This window comes from Pan paniscus, chromosome 11, assembly GCF_029289425.2.
Source record: "Pan paniscus chromosome 11, NHGRI_mPanPan1-v2.0_pri, whole genome shotgun sequence".
Lineage (NCBI taxonomy): Eukaryota > Metazoa > Chordata > Mammalia > Primates > Hominidae > Pan > Pan paniscus.
In genome coordinates, this window is record NC_073260.2 from 29,341,358 (window position 1) to 29,357,022 (window position 15,665).

Here is a 15,665-nt window from a genome sequence, read left to right on the forward strand (position 1 = left end):
AGGCTGGTGTGACACCAAAGCTTACTGATGGGGACAAGCCATTCAACGCTGTCACCGCTATGTTTCCACAGCCTTGCAACCTGCAGGTCACCCTCAGAACAAGCCCTTTCTGACAGCTGTGGAAGCAAGAGGAAACATCAAACTCCCAAGAAAGTATGTCTTTAAGACCTCAGCCTCTTCCTGTCTCATAGGCTGGTCCTGTGGAGGGCCCTGATATCTGGTGCTCAATGCCAGAAGACAAGTCCAGGCATCCATCATTTCCCTTATCATGGGGGGCCACCGAGGTCCCAAAAATAATGAATGAGGGGTCGTTTCCACCTTGGAAATGTGCCAAGTCCACATCAAATTGCAAAGGAAACAATACTGAGAAGTGTGACAGCTTGGGATTCCTGCGATGACAGAGGTGGGACAATGAAGGAACTGCCCCAGTTCCGGGGCCAGAGAGCTGCCGTGGCAGTAAGAAGCAGTTCAACCCCATATCCTTCTCTTCAAATCACAGTCCTGTGGCTTCTGCTGAGGACATACCACTAACTACACAGGCTTGAACTCCTGGCTTCAAGCAATCTTCGCATCTCAGCCTTCCAATGTTCTGGGATTACAGGCGTGAGCCATCATTCCTGGACTCACTTGAGCCCTCAAACACTTTGTGAGCCAATTCACTACTCGGTGCCTAGGACCCAGTGTGTTCCAGACCGAGGCTGGGCTAGGAGGTCGGACAGGAGAGGCGCTTCCGACTTGGGAAGATGAGCGTACACACTACTAGGGGATTCAAGCTGAATTTTCTCTTTGGCTTCCAAAAATCGCCTTCTATTAACATTTTTTCTATCATAATCAGTGTCTTCGTTTACTTCCACTCCTTCCTCCTCTTCCTTAGGTAGGCAGCCAGGCTTTTAACTCCTTGCTTCCAGGATCTCATATCAAGGAGATAAGATTCTTCTAGAGTTTTGTAAACATCTAAGCCATCAACAAGATTTGCAAGGTGTTCTAGAAAGGCTCCTTACCCCCTCCACCCCTGGGTGTTTCACTTTGGTCCCTGGAAGCTCCTAAGGGAACTGGCAAGGCTTCACAGAAGAGGGGCTCCAGGCTCCAGGTTCCCAGACTTACCAAGGATTTCCCTGACCTGTCCCATGCCTGCATGAACTGGTAAAGAGCCTCAAATGGGATGAACTGTGTGCACCCCTACCCCAACCCCTGCTCCACTTCCTATGTTGAAGTCCTAACCCCCAATACTTCTGAGTGTGATGGTATTTGGAGACAGGGTCTTTAAAGAGGTAACTAAATTAAAACGAAGTCTTTAGAGTGGATGAGTCTAATATGACTGGTGTTCTTACAGAAGAGGAAATTTGAGCCAAGCGTGGTGGCTCACGCCTGTAATCCCAGCACTTTGGGAGGCTAACGTGGGCAGATCACTTGAGGTCAGGAGTTTAAGACCAGCCTGGCCAACGTGGTGAAATCCTGTCTCTACTAAAAATACAAAAAAAAAATTAGCTGGGCGTGGTGTTGGGCACCTGTAATCCCAGCTACTTGGGAGGCTGAGGCAGGAGAATCACTTGAACCTGGGAGGCAGAGTTTGCAGTGAGCTGAGATCGTGCCATAGCACTGCAGCCTGGGTGACAAGAGTGAAACTCTGTCTCAAAAAAAAAAAAAAAAATAGAAATTTGGACACAGATACATACACAGAGGAGAGACCATGTGAAGACACTGGGAGAAGACACCCATCTACAAGCCAAGACCTAGAACAGAACCTCTCCTCACAGCCCTCAGAAGCAACCAACCCTGCAAACACCTGGATCTTGGTCTTCTAGCCTCTGTCAATGGAAGAAAATGACAAGACAAATCTCAATCATTTTAGATTTATTTGCCAAAGTTAAGAACATGCCTGGGAGACAGATCTATGCCTTTCTCCAAGATGATTTTGAGGATTCCAAATTTAAAGGAGAAAAGGTGGGATATTGAGAAGCACACAGTTTTCACATAAACAAAAGGGGCAGAGGAAAAAATGTGGAGAATCTGCATTTACATAAGATAGCACAGACAAAATGGGGTAGGGGAACAATCAGATATGCTTTTGAGTCTGGCAGGGCCTGGGTGACTGCACCTGTATAAGATAAACTATCAATTTGCATTGCCATGGTGAAGTTTTAACAGCTCACCAGGAATTTCCCTTGGGCAAAATATAGGGAAGGCAGGTATTTTTTCATCTTGTAGCCATCTTATTTAGGAACCAAAGAGGGGAGGCAGGTTTGCGTGACCCGGTTCTCAGCTTGACTTTTCCCTTTGGCTAAATGAGTTTGGGGTCCCAAAATGTAACTTCCTTTTACAACTATATGAGAAAATAGATTTCTGTTGTTTAAACTACCCAGGCTGTGGTACTTTGCTATGGCAGCCTTAGCAAACTAATATAACACATGTGCTAGAAATCACTGTTGAAACCATTGTAGATAGGTGTTGGATGGACCACTTCCCACAACCTAGCACATTCTAAAACCTTAGGTCCTGCATGTAATCCTAGGGTGGGTGTGTCTAAAAATAATAGGGTACATTTTCTTACAGTTGGACAGATTGAAGGCTTGGAGATAAAATTAATTTACATAAGTTTTAAAATGCTATTTTTTATGTGGTACATATACACCATGGAATACTACGCAGCCATAAAAAGGAATGAGATCATGTACTTTGCAGAGACATGAATGGAGCTCAAAGCCATTATCCTCAGCAAACTAATGCAGGAACAGAAAACCAAACACCACATGTTCTCACTTACAAGTGAGAGCTGAACAATGAGTATACATGGACACAGGGAAGGGAACAACACACACTGGGGCCTCTTGGAGTGGGTGGGGAGGGAGAGCATCAGGATAACTAGCTAATGCATGTGGGGCTTAATATGTAGGTGATGGGTTGATAGGTGCAGCAAAGCACCATGGCACACATTTACCTACGTAACAAACCTGTAGGTCCTGCACATGTATCCTGGAACTTAAAATAAAATTTTTTTAATGCTATTTTTTGTAAGCCTTTGTTTATGGACTGAGATTTATACCCCCAACCATAGTAAAAGGAGAGAACAAGCTTAGTTTGTATTAAGCACTAAGAAGGCAGCATAGTAAAAACAGGAATGATTAAGAGACTGTCACTAACCAGTAGCCTATAGGGATTCCAAGCTTGGCTTTGCCACTAGCTGTGTACCCTTGCCCTAAACGCTTGTATCTGTTTCTTCATCTGTAACAAAAAATTATAATAATATTGGTCTGGCATGTTGGCTTATGCCTATAATCCCAACACTTTGGGAGGCCGAGGCAGGCAGATTACTTGAGCTCAAGAGTTCGAGACCAGCCTGGCCAACATGGTGAAACCCCATCTATACTAAAAATACAAAAATTAGCCAGGCGTGGTGGTGTGTACCTGTTGTACACATATATATATGTACACACACACACATATATATAAATAAATATATATATTATATATATATAAAATAATGGTATCTCTATCAAAGGTTGTTATGGGGGTTAAATATGACAATCCACATATGACACTGGAAATAGGGCCTGACTTTCAGTCAACATTCATTATCAAGAAGCAGCTTAAAGTCACTTTTATAACAGAGTATCTGTGCTTATGGAAGGTTAAACTCACTGAAAACACATAAAAATGTATAGTTTTTTTCAAAGTTAAGTTACACCCTTCTGAACAAAGCTTGATCACAATGCATGGATGAAAATGGGCTCATGTTAAAGGTTCAAGGTTTTATTAAATTGTACCCATACATTGTATTATGTCTTCCTCCTTCACTCTGTCCTTGGTTTGGATGCATTCTTCATAAAGCTGCAGTAATTGTTAATTTGTATTTGTTCAAGTATTTGCAAGTCAGTGGTACAATGATTCTTGTTAGCATATTTTCAGGTGGACTTTGAAAAGCATAACTTGCAGCAAAGAGGGTTTAGTGGATCTTGCAAGAGGTGACACACATTATCATGCCCAAGAGGACCCTTGTGGAGTTCATGAGATGTGACAAGTTACTTTAGAAGGTGTGGGCTGGGAGAGGAGGTTACCTTAACGGGACAAAGGTCTCTAAGGAAGAAGACATACAGGCAGAGATTGCCTTCAAAATTAAGGAACTGCACAGTCAGGGAAACAGACCTTCAGACAGCTTACAAGTAGCTTAACTTGTAAGCTTAACTTAATATTTAGAGTAAAAACTCCTGCTGTAATCCCAGCACTTTGGGAGGCTGAGGCGGGTGGATCACAAGGTCAGTAGATGGAGACCATCCTGGCCAACATGGCGAAATCCCGTCTCTACTAAAAATACAAAAATTAGCTAGGCCTGGTGGCATGCACCTGTAGTCCCAGCTACTTGGGAGGCAGAGGCAGGAGAATGGCTTGAACCCAGGAGGTGGAGGTTGCAGTGAGCCGAGATCGCGCCACTGCACTCCAGCCTGGGCAACAGAGTGAGATTCCATCTAAAACAAACAAACAAACAAACAAAAACTCCTGGACCTGTTGACCCTCTTTCCTCATGAGAGGTGATGGAGACAGCAGCTGTCTCAGCACCAGTTGTCACCCAGCACAGGAACAATGCAAGGGGAAAAAAATAGGGCCTGTGGGCCTGACCTTGACCAATTCATCTCACTTTTCCATCTTCAAAATGGAATTAAAAATTATCCAAGGACCCCAAAGAGTAGTTGTGAGGCTAAAATAAAATTACCTGGCCCATCCCAGTACTTTGGGAGGCCAAGGTGGGCAGATCACTTGAGGTCAGGAGTTCGAGACCAGCCTGGCCAACATGGTGAATATTAAAAATACAAAAATTTGCCGGACGTTGTGGTGCGCACCTGTTGTCTCAGCTACTTGGGAGGCCAAGCCAACAGAATCGCTTAAACACAGGAGGCGGAAGTTGCAGTGAGCCGAAATCGCACCATTGCATTCCAGTCTGGGCAACAGAGCAAGACTCATCTAAACAAAAACAAAAACAAAAACAAAAAAAAAATACCTGGCCCCACAGAGGGCATTCAATCACAAATTACAATAATAAAAAGCCTAGTAGACCATCTTGCAGACACCCTGATCTCTGATTTTCTTCCTCTCATTTATGTACCTTTAAGACTGATATATTTTAAAATTTGTTTCTAATATTGATTCTCAAATACTTTTCTCAAGACAATTACTATACTAAAAATCGATGACCAGGTGCCAAATCTTCCCTTTCTGAGCATAACTGATAATCCTCCATAGACACTGCTCTCATGATCCCCACCCCCTAGTCATTCCCCATAGCTCCCTATTTTTCTAATGCAGAGCCCTCTGGAGCAGATCAGACGGTAAGGTGGAAAAACACAGGCTTCCCACTCCTGGGAAGACACATTCCACTCTGGCCAGAAGCCTAGCACTCTGGCTTCTTCTGCCCTAGTCTCTGAGTCCAAAGGCCAGGCTTGAATGTTCTGCAGCTGGCCGGTCACTGCCCCCACCTCCTTTCACATCCACAGCCCCACATTTCCTTTGCAAAGGAGAATGAAAGTTATAAAAAGATGATGCATAGAAGTTGCAAAAAGATTTTATTTTTCTTGGAATGCCTTGGTCTTAAATCCAGTTTGGGTTCCAAAACTTGTCTAGAATAACCTATCTCAAGGATAATGTCCATGAAAAAGTAGTAGAAAATGACTATTCTAGTACCAACAACTAAAGAAAGCAGGAGGACATAATAGAACAACAACAAAACACCAACTCTGTTTTAGAATTCTGTACTTCGAGAAAGAGCAAGTTAATTTAAGAGTAAAAACAAGACAGCAGACATTTTTGGCAACTCTCAAAGGGACTCTCACAACTGGATGAATGACAGGAGCTCTTTATTGGATATAATTTCACTTCAAAACATTTTCCATCGGCTGGGCGCGGTGGCTCACACCTGTAATCCCAGCACTTTGGGAGGCCGAGGCAGACGGATCACTTGAGGTCAGGAGTTCGAGACCAGCCTGGCAAACATGGTGAAACCCTGTCTCTGCCCAAAATACAAAAATTACCTGGGCGTGGTGGCACATGCCTGTAATCCCTGCTACTAGGGAGGCTGAGGCAGCAGAATCGCTTGAACCCAGGGGGCGGAGGTTGCAGTGAGCCGAGATTGCACCACTGCACTCCAGCAGGGCAACAGAGTAAGACTCCATCTCAAAAAAAAAAAAAAAAAACCAAAAAACTTTCCATCAATATACAATAAGCATACTCATTTTACTTCCCAGTATTGATACAGGTTGCTGTTCAGCTCAGAAAAGGAAGAAAGAGAAGAAAAAAAGGGAGAGAGACAGGGGAGGGAGGACAGATCTTTTCAGATGTTCTGGGCCAGGATCTAAAGAGAATGGAAAGGAAGGAGGGAGAGAGGATATGTGTCCACCAGTGGAAGTGGCTACAGTGTCGTGGAATTGAAGGAGTTGAGTAAGAAACAGTGAGGTGTGGATCCACGCAGGCAGGGAGGAAAAGATGGTAGAAACAGCGCTTTGGTTCCCTTTACCAATTATTCATTATTTGCGTTCCTCCCCCAGCCTCCAGGTGGCACAACTGACCCAGCATATCCTGCTTGAGAACGGAAAGGTAGGACAAAGGCCAGGGCAAGTCTTAGGAATAAAACGAAGAAACAGAAGGCACTGTTGCCAGGCAGGATTGGGAATGGGAGGGAATGTTGCCTTGTAGCACCCTCAATGGTGGGTACTCAGTACATGCTTAGAAACTTTTCCACTGCATCCCTGATATTATTGTTTGAGAGTCTGACACTCTCAAAACTCTAATGGAAGTCTTTCATGCTTCAGTTTAAGCTCTTTTTCTCTTTTCAAGTCCCAATAAAAAGATTCCCATTTGCATAGCACACTGCAATTTGTATCAACTCCTTTAAGATCTACTTCCTAGAGATTTGCATACATCTGAGGCTACCGAAACATATCTACAGGATGTGAATTCTACATCTAGACAATTAGACCAGGGTTTTTCAACATTGGCACCATTGATGTTTTGTGCAGGATAATTCTTTGTTGGTGGAAGGGGGTGTCCTGTGTGTTATAGAGTGTTTAGCTGCATCCCTGGTCTCTACCCATCAGATTCTGGTAGCACCCTTCCTCCCTCACTGAGATAGACCAATGTTTCAGGTCCAGTCCATGGATTCAAGTCCTGAGTCTTGGCCAGGATGCATAGTGGTAATTGTCAGACTTTCCTCCTCTAAGCAGAGCTTCCTCACACAGTAACATGCTCAGGACTCATTAGGGATTTTGCTAAAATGCAGATTCTGATTAAGTAGGTCTGGGACGGGGCTCAGGATACTCTAGTTTTAACACGCTCCTGGATGACAGGAATCCTGCAGGTCCCCAGACCACACTTGGAGTAGCAAGCCCCTACAGCACTGGTTTAGTAAGAAAAGGAGGGGGCTGGGCGTGGTGGCTCACACCTGTAATCCCAGCACTTTGGGAGGCTGAGGCAGGCGGATCATGAGGTCAGGAGATGGAGACCACCCTGGCTAACACAGTGAAACCCCGTCTCTACTAAAAATACAAGAAATTAGCTGGGCGTGGTGGCACAGCTACTCAGGAAGTTGAGGCAGGAAAATCGCTTGAACCGGGGAGGCAGAGGTTGCAGTGAGCTGAGATGGCGCCACTGCACTCCAGCCTGGCAGAGCGAGACTCTGTTGCAAAAAAAAAAAAAAAAAAAAAAAAAAAAAAAAAAAAAAAACAGTAAGAGAAGGAGCTGGGTAGGAAAACTGACCTGACATTATGTAGCTGTGGGACCCCTGGATGGTTATGTGACTTCCAAATGTCTCAGTATCTCCATTTGAAAAATGATGGTGACTATAAAGATTAAGTAAAATAGTGTAGGTAGGAGTTCAAGGTTGCAGTAAGCTATGATCACACCACTGCACTCCATCTGGGTGACACGGAGAGACCCTGTCTCTAAAAAAGTGGAGGTAAAGCAACCAACTTACCAGCCGACACTCAAGAAATATTAATTCCCTCCCACTTATCTCCTCCTACCATCCTGCCTGGGAACCGCAAGAACAAGGCGTCCCTGGGAATTACAGGGAATTCCCTAGAAGGTAAAACTTAGTTCCTCTATGAATGGTGAGTGGAAAGGGAACGATCTCTTCTCTTTTCATTCCTCTATCTCAGCACCCTCTATGCCACTCACACTATAACACCTGTCATCCTTTGGAGGCTATAGATGGTTTTGATAATGAAACATACCATAAAAATAATATTTAAAATGATATACACATTGTGATTCCATTCAAAAGCAATGCCTGCCACTCTTGAGTCCATCTCTGCCCTGCATTTAACACTGATCTCAAATATTCTTTAAAGGAAAAATGATTCCAAACAGGAATCATCAAGTGCTTTGGATATGATCTAAGTTTCCAAATACAGTCTGTTCATTTTTTCCCCCAAAATGAATAAATTCTGCTCATCTGTAATTGTGTCTGAGGAAAATTCTTGCTAACCTTTGCAAGTATAAAATGTTCTGATGCAAAATACTAATATGCCAAGCTAAAATATGGCTTTAGAATCACACAGCACATGGCACATGGACTCCACCTTGATTTTAATTCACGCACACAGAGTGCCTTTCAATTAGGGTTGAAAAGTACTTGAATTTTCTGGAATATTAACTAACATTTATTCCTTTGGGAAAGTCATGCCTCCAACCCACCCAAATAAAAATGGCTAAACAATGATGTCTTTCTCCATTTGTAGGAGGTATCAAAAAACTTACGGGAGGCACCACTCCAGACAAAGTAAGATGCTGTATTATCCCACCATGGGAATGACATCACGGTAATGTAAGCCGACGCAGTGAGCTGCACTGGGAGGCGGGCTGAAAACGGTCAGTTAAACACTGCCAGGAAAATGTGGTTTGGCCTTCCTCACACCTTCTACACACACCTCACCAGGTGGGAGCTCAGGAGGACCCTGGATGAGCTATGCATTAAGGCTGAAGTCAGGCAACTGTTGGGCGGGAAGAGGGGCAAATGAGGGTCCCTCCCTGCCCCCTACTGGGGGACGGCACGGCACTTTTCATGGGTCTGCAGGACCAGTCTCAGCTACTGAAAAAGTCTAGCTCAGTCCTAGCCCCACAGGTTTCCCACAAACGCCCTGGAAAGAGCCATGGAGTTTGGATAGGATGGCCACCTGAGGAATCCTCTCTCTTGCTGGAAGTTGCTGTGGTGTGGTGGCAGTTACATATGCACACTCTTCTGACTCATAAAAGACTAAAAACTAAAGAGTCCTGACAAAATTATCTTCGAAACCCTACACTTAACCAACCCAGGGCACTCCAGGCACAGTGGGGAAACTTCTAGTTCAGCCCTTTCTGACAACCCTGGAAAAACTGCTCTAGCATCACTGTTTATCCATACTCTGCACAATGAGAATCCTTTCCAGGGTCCCTGCTAGGGTCTGAATGTTTGTGTCTCCCTAAAATTCATATTTTGAAGCCTAATTCCCAATATAATGGAATGAGGAGGTGGGTCCTCTGGGAGGTGATTAGGTCGTAAGCATAGAACACTAATGAATAGGAGTAGTGCCCTTGCCTTTTCACTAAAAGAGGCCCCCCTTCCCCAGGCGTGGTGGCTCATGCCTGTAATCCCAACACTTTGGGATTGCCCAAGGTGGGCAGATCACCTGAGGTCAGGAATTTGAGACCAGCCTGGACAACATGTGAAACCTCACCTCTACTAAAAATACAAAAATTAGCCGGGCACGGTGGCGCACGCCTGTAATCCCAACTACTCAGGAGGCTGAGGCAGGAGAATGGCTTAAACCCGGGAGGCGGAGGTTGCTGTGAGCTGAGATGGCGCCACTGCACTCCAGCCTGGGCAACAAGAGCAGAACTCTGTCTCAAAAAATAAATAAATAAATAAATAAAAATTAAAAAAAAAAAACTAAAAAACCAGGATTATGGTTCTGAAAATTGCGGTCCATTGTCCCAATGAAGACCAATTCCTGAATTACTCAAAGCTTAAAGAAGGATCAACTAATGAAAAATAGAAGAATTCTCAATAGTGCAAGTGCTTCAGCGTTGAGAATGTCAGCTGGCGGGTAGGGGCGGGGGGCAGTCAGGCTTAGAGAATTTCCATGTTCAAAGCTACTTAATCAGTGTGAAGGATGAACAATTGATCTGCTGCACAATTGCTAGCATTTTAAGTGTTAACTTTAGGCCAGCACATGGCGGCTCATGCCTGTTATCCCAGCACTTTGGGAATGTAATTGTGGAACTGCTTGGGAGGCCGAGGTGGGAGGACTGCTTGAGCCCCGAAGTTCAAGACCAGCTTGGTCGATGTAGTGAGACCCTGTCTCTACAAACAATAGAAAAACAGCCAGGCATGGTGGCATGCACCTGTAGTCCCAGCTACTCAAGAGGCTGAGACAAGAGGATCACTCGAGCCCAGAAGTTCGAGACTGCAGTGAGCTATGATCGTACAACTGCACTCCAGCCTGGGTGACAGAGTGAGACCCTGTTTCAAAAAATAATAATAAAAACAATTAATTTAAAAACTATTTACTTATCATTTGCATCTGTAATGAAGATGAAAGAAGGCTTTGGTTAATTTAAGAACAACCAACTTTAGGAGGAATACATGTACAAGGTGCTTCCATAACCATCTGATTTTACACAAGTTTTGAACAGGTAGGTTTTGTTTTGTTTTTTTTTTTGAAACAGAGTTTCACTCTTGTTGCCCAGGCTGGAGTGCAATGGCACCATGTTGGCTCACCGCAACCTCTGCCTCCTGGGTTCAAGCGATCCTCCTGCCTCAGCCTCCTGAGTAGCTGAGATTACAGGCATGCGCCACCACACCCAGCTAATTTTATATTTTTAGTAGAAACCGGGTTTCTCCATGTTGGTCAGGCTGGTCTCGAACTCCCCACCTCAGGTGATTCACCCACCTCGGCCTCCCAAAGTGCCGGGATTATAGGCGTGAGCCACCGTGCCCGGCCTGGTATCTCCATTTTTATAGATGAATGAACTAAGATTTTGTTTATGTGACAGACCAAGATCTCACAGAGAACTTGGCTGAGGCACTAGGGTGCTTTGGCCATGCCCTGGTTCTGGATAAAGGGGGCACCACAATATCTGCGTATTTGGCCTTGCCACCCCATCTGCTCCAATCAGGCATCAAAAACAACCACAAAGCCCCTGCCCATATCTAAGAAAAAAGAAGGGTTCAAAGCATAGTGGCCTTCCCCAGTAAGTTCCACAGATCTCTCTCCTTCCCTGGCATTCATGTCACACCCCCTTCAACGAGTTCATGCATCCTTCCAAGGCTTAGAAGAAAAAACAAACAAAAAACCCAACCCCTTAAACCTACTCAAAAGAAGCTACATCATCTCATCCTCATATCCAACCTCTGCCTGGTTAAGGACCCCAGCAGCAGCATTCTGCCTCCACAGGGCACCTTCTCCAGTTGCATGGCCTATGCGGGGCACTCTGAAACTGTCACCAAGATGGGAACAAATTCCAGTTACATGTCTCTTTTTTTCTTTTTCTTTCTTTCTTTTTTTTTTTTGAGACAGAGTTCTTGCTCTGTCACCAGGCTGGAGTGCAGTGGCTCCATCTCGGCTCACTGCAACCTCTGCCTCCCAGGCTCAATCGATTCTCCTGCCTCAGCCTCTCGAGTAGCTGGGATTACAGGCACCTGCCACCACACCTGGCTAATTTTTGTATTCTTTTAGTAGAGGCAGGGTTTCACCATGTTGGCCAGGCTGGTCTCCAAATCCTGACCTCAAGTGATTCACCTGCCTCAGCCTCCCAAAGTGCCAGGATTACAGGCGTAAGCCACCGCGCCTGGCCCAGTTACATGTCTCTTGATCCTACTCAAACTTGTCCCCACAAGGACTGGTAGCCCTGGTCCTCCTAGATGGGAGACAGGAGCACGAAAGGGAAAAGGAGGCGAGGGCAGCCTGAGTATGTTCTCAGTCTCTTTCCCTCATGCTCTGTCTTCTCCAGCCCCTCCTCAATCTCAGAATCCACCTCAACAGGAAAAAGGAACCCACCACCAAACCCTGGAGAAAGTATATTCTGTTTTATTGTAGAAAGAAAAGAGAGACTCGATCCTTTTCTTTTCTGGCACTTAACTTTCAAGAAAATGGGGCAAATGACAGAAATTAAGTTTATACTGGAGATTTTAGTTTTCTAAAAAGCTAGCCTCCAGAGTCTGCCCTGCAGGAGTTCCACAATTACAGTTCCATAATCCTATAAAATTACAACTCACATCTATGCTAATATGCTGAGACTACCACAAAATCCCGAACTGTCAATGGAATGACAACAGCATATTCACCACCAGTCAACCCATCAAGGCAAGAAGGCAGAATAGCTAACCAGGGGTTACATCTTAGAAACACTTCCATTAACAATGGGTGAAATACATTTTTAAAACTTAGATTTAAATATCAGGTGTTATGTTACTTGAAGTACCCCATTTCTTTAATACTCTAATCAAATACTACTTAAAATCACATAGACAAACTCAGTAACTTTCTCTCTGAGAAAAATGGTAGATTTTCCTTTTAGAATAGAGATGGTTTTAACTTTCCTATATTCATGAAAAATGTGTTTGAAAGGAAAATGTCCAAATTGTGAACAGTAGTCTTACATGTTCATAGAGGGGATTATTTTACAAAGTAAGATATACATGTATATGGATTACCTTAACTCCCATCATGGTCCATGGTAACATTCTTCCCTGAGGCCCAAGCTACCCGAAGTGCTGCTGGGTGAGGCTCATGCCAATGAGAAAAACTGAAGTTGAAGTTGTTCCTTTATTTTTAGCTTTACAGAAATTCTGCCTCTGGGTGTTGAGTTTGCACAGTATAAAGAAAATGGTGGGCCGGGCATGATGGCTCATGCCTGTAATCCCAGCATTTTGGGAGGCCGAGGCGGGCAGATCACAAGGTCAGGAGATCGAGATCATCCTAGCTAACACGGTGAAACCCTGTCTCTACTAAAAATACAAAAAATTAGCTGGGCGTGGTGGTGGGCACCTGTAGTCCCAGCTATTTGGGAGGCTGAGGCAGGAGAATGATGTGAACCAGGGAAGCGGAGCTTGCGGTGAGCCGAGATCGCGCCACTGCATTCCAGCCCAAGCAACAGAGCAAGACTCCGTTTCAAAAAAAAAGGGTGCAATTTGCTACCCAAACTTACTGAAATTGTTGAAGCTCATCAAGATACTAATCAATTACTTCAAACTTCCAATAGCTGACACAGAATCCCTGATCAACAATCTAAGCAGTGAGTACTATGTTTCTTAAGATCAAAAAACAATCATTCCAAAAGCTAATTCAAGATAGAGCATCAATTCTACTGGCGTTGAGTCATGTATAAAGCTAAAGACTGGAACTAAACAGTCTATCCTTGGTCTTCAGAAGTAACTTTTTAGCATGCTCCTGTTTCAACTGTTAAAATCCCTCAACACAACCTCCATCCAAATTCAATTTCGTCTTCATCTGAAACATTTCTCATTACCTTAATAAGCAGAGACTGGTAATAACCGTGATAGAAATCTGGGACATGGGTATTTTAAGAGCTCACCAAATCCGTAATGGTTATTGTTTGGATTATTGTAATTATCTAGACAATAATTACAATGACTAGAAAGACCAAAGTGTTTGCATTTTTGGAAGTAATATTTAATGTTAGTTCTATAAGAAAATATTCAAACTTTCAGAAATAAAGCCAGTGGATTAATTCTCCCTTCATTTGATAACGAAGCTAAGACAACCTACTTCACTTTATTAGCCAGAGGTCCTGAGGCTACTGAGTCAGAATAAGCCACTTATGAAAGTGAAATAACTTCAAACTCTGCAGGCAGGAAGTGGTGCCAACTGCCATGCCAGAACTATGAGATAATGAGTATTTCAAAATGTTTGTCCCATCTCAAAGCCCAGCTATTCCTCTCATCCTAGCATCTCAGCATCCCAGAAAGAAAGTGAAATGAACTCTCCAGCAGAGTCGGTTAAGTAAAGACTGGGAGACAGGCAGCCTTACTTTTGTTGTCCCTGGCTCAGGACTAATTTTGTTGGTGCTGTCCAAGATAATTGCAGGAAACTTGGTGTGCCTCCACTCAAAGGAGAAGATGCCCTTTAAGGAAAGGGCCAGGCCGGGTGCGGTGGCTCATGCCTGTAATCCCAGCACTTTGGGAGGCCAAGGCAGGTGAATCACCTAAGGTCAGGAGTTCGAGACCAGCCTGGCCAACATGGCAAAACCCCGTCTCTACTAAAAATATAAAAATTAGCCGGGTGTGGTGGTGGGCGCCTGTAATCCCAGGTACTCGGGAGGCTGATGCAGGAGAATTGCTTGAACCCATGAGGTAGAGGTTGTAGTGAGCCGAGATCATGCCATTGCACTCCAGCCTGGGCAACAAGAGCAAAACTTCGAAAGAAAAGAAAAGAAAAGAAAAAGAGAGAAAGGGCCAAGGGTCAAAACTGGGGAGGAGACAACCGGCAGCGGAGCATTGCTTAAAACACTCTTTAGGCCAAGTCTTTATGTTTAAAGAAACAGAGTAAAACTCCTTGCTGGATACGCCTCATTTCTAGACATATTATTATGAAATTGTATTCATGAATGTTGGGGAAGCTGCTAGACTGGAAGAAAGAGAAGCTTAGTTAAATTTAAATTAAGAACATTTCCAGAAAGAAAAGTGTGATGCTTAAATGAACTCTAATCAGAACAAAAGACAAGGAAGCAAATTCCCTGGGATCCCAATGGTGAGAGGAGTTTGTACTCATGCAGTCTCCAGGAGCCTGTGAAACGGGAGTTGGGATAGAAGAGCGCTTCCCGGGAGACATGGGCTTGTTCACAGATTCCAAGATGCAATACAGAGAGAGGTGTATAGACGTATGAGTAGGTGAAGTTTCTTTTCAAAAAGAAATATTATACATTTAGGAAGTCTTCCCAAATCACCTGTGCTGCATTTAAAACTGCTACAGGGAAGGGTAGTGATATGTCAAAGTCTGATCTGACCACGCAGCCTATCAGAGCCAAACCCATGCTACCCCACACGGGAAACGGGCTTTCCTGGGTCTGGAAAGGGAATCCACCATCTCTCTAAACGAGTCACCTCCCAGACGCCCTCTTTGTGGGTCGGGAGGGATCCCTCAGGCTGGCGAGCGCCTGGCATCCGCGTTGGAGAGCTCGGCAGCCCGGCTGCACGCCGCCTCGCTCTTTGCCTTCAGTCCTCACCCGGCCACCAGCGCCACAGCTCCCTGCTGCGGGCTTCCGGCTCTCCCGGGCTCCGTTTTACTCCCCTCCTGTCCACTCCGTTTCTCTGGGATTTCTTGGGGCCACCAGTGTCTCCTTGCTCTGGTTCTTGCAGGCGCGTCGCCTCCACGGACATTACAGGCACGGCTTGCCCAGTGCTCTCCCCCACGGTCTGCTCTTCCCATACCCCAGAGTGTCCCCAAGAAGGGCCCACAGAGACGCAAACTCCGGCTTTATCTCGGATAAGATACCACATTCTAACTGCTGAGGTCCCAGCCTCAGGCCAAACTTCTGGCTCAGCTCGGACCCGGACCGCGTTCTCCCTCCCAGGGCAGAAGAGGCTGCTGGCTCCTCCTGCATCATCTCCTGAGTTCAGCTCCCTGGACCCTATCCCGAAAGACTCCGGCTGGGGCCGGGACCGGGGCCGGGGCCCGGCCCTC

At 45.0% G+C, this 15,665-nt stretch overlaps 1 protein-coding gene across 5 annotated transcripts in view; it reads right to left on the minus strand.

The window, feature by feature from the left end:
• The window catches only part of PALM2AKAP2 (PALM2 and AKAP2 fusion), a 528,965-nt gene that overhangs the window by 103,769 nt on the left and 409,531 nt on the right, over positions 1-15,665 (minus strand). The window lies entirely within an intron of this gene.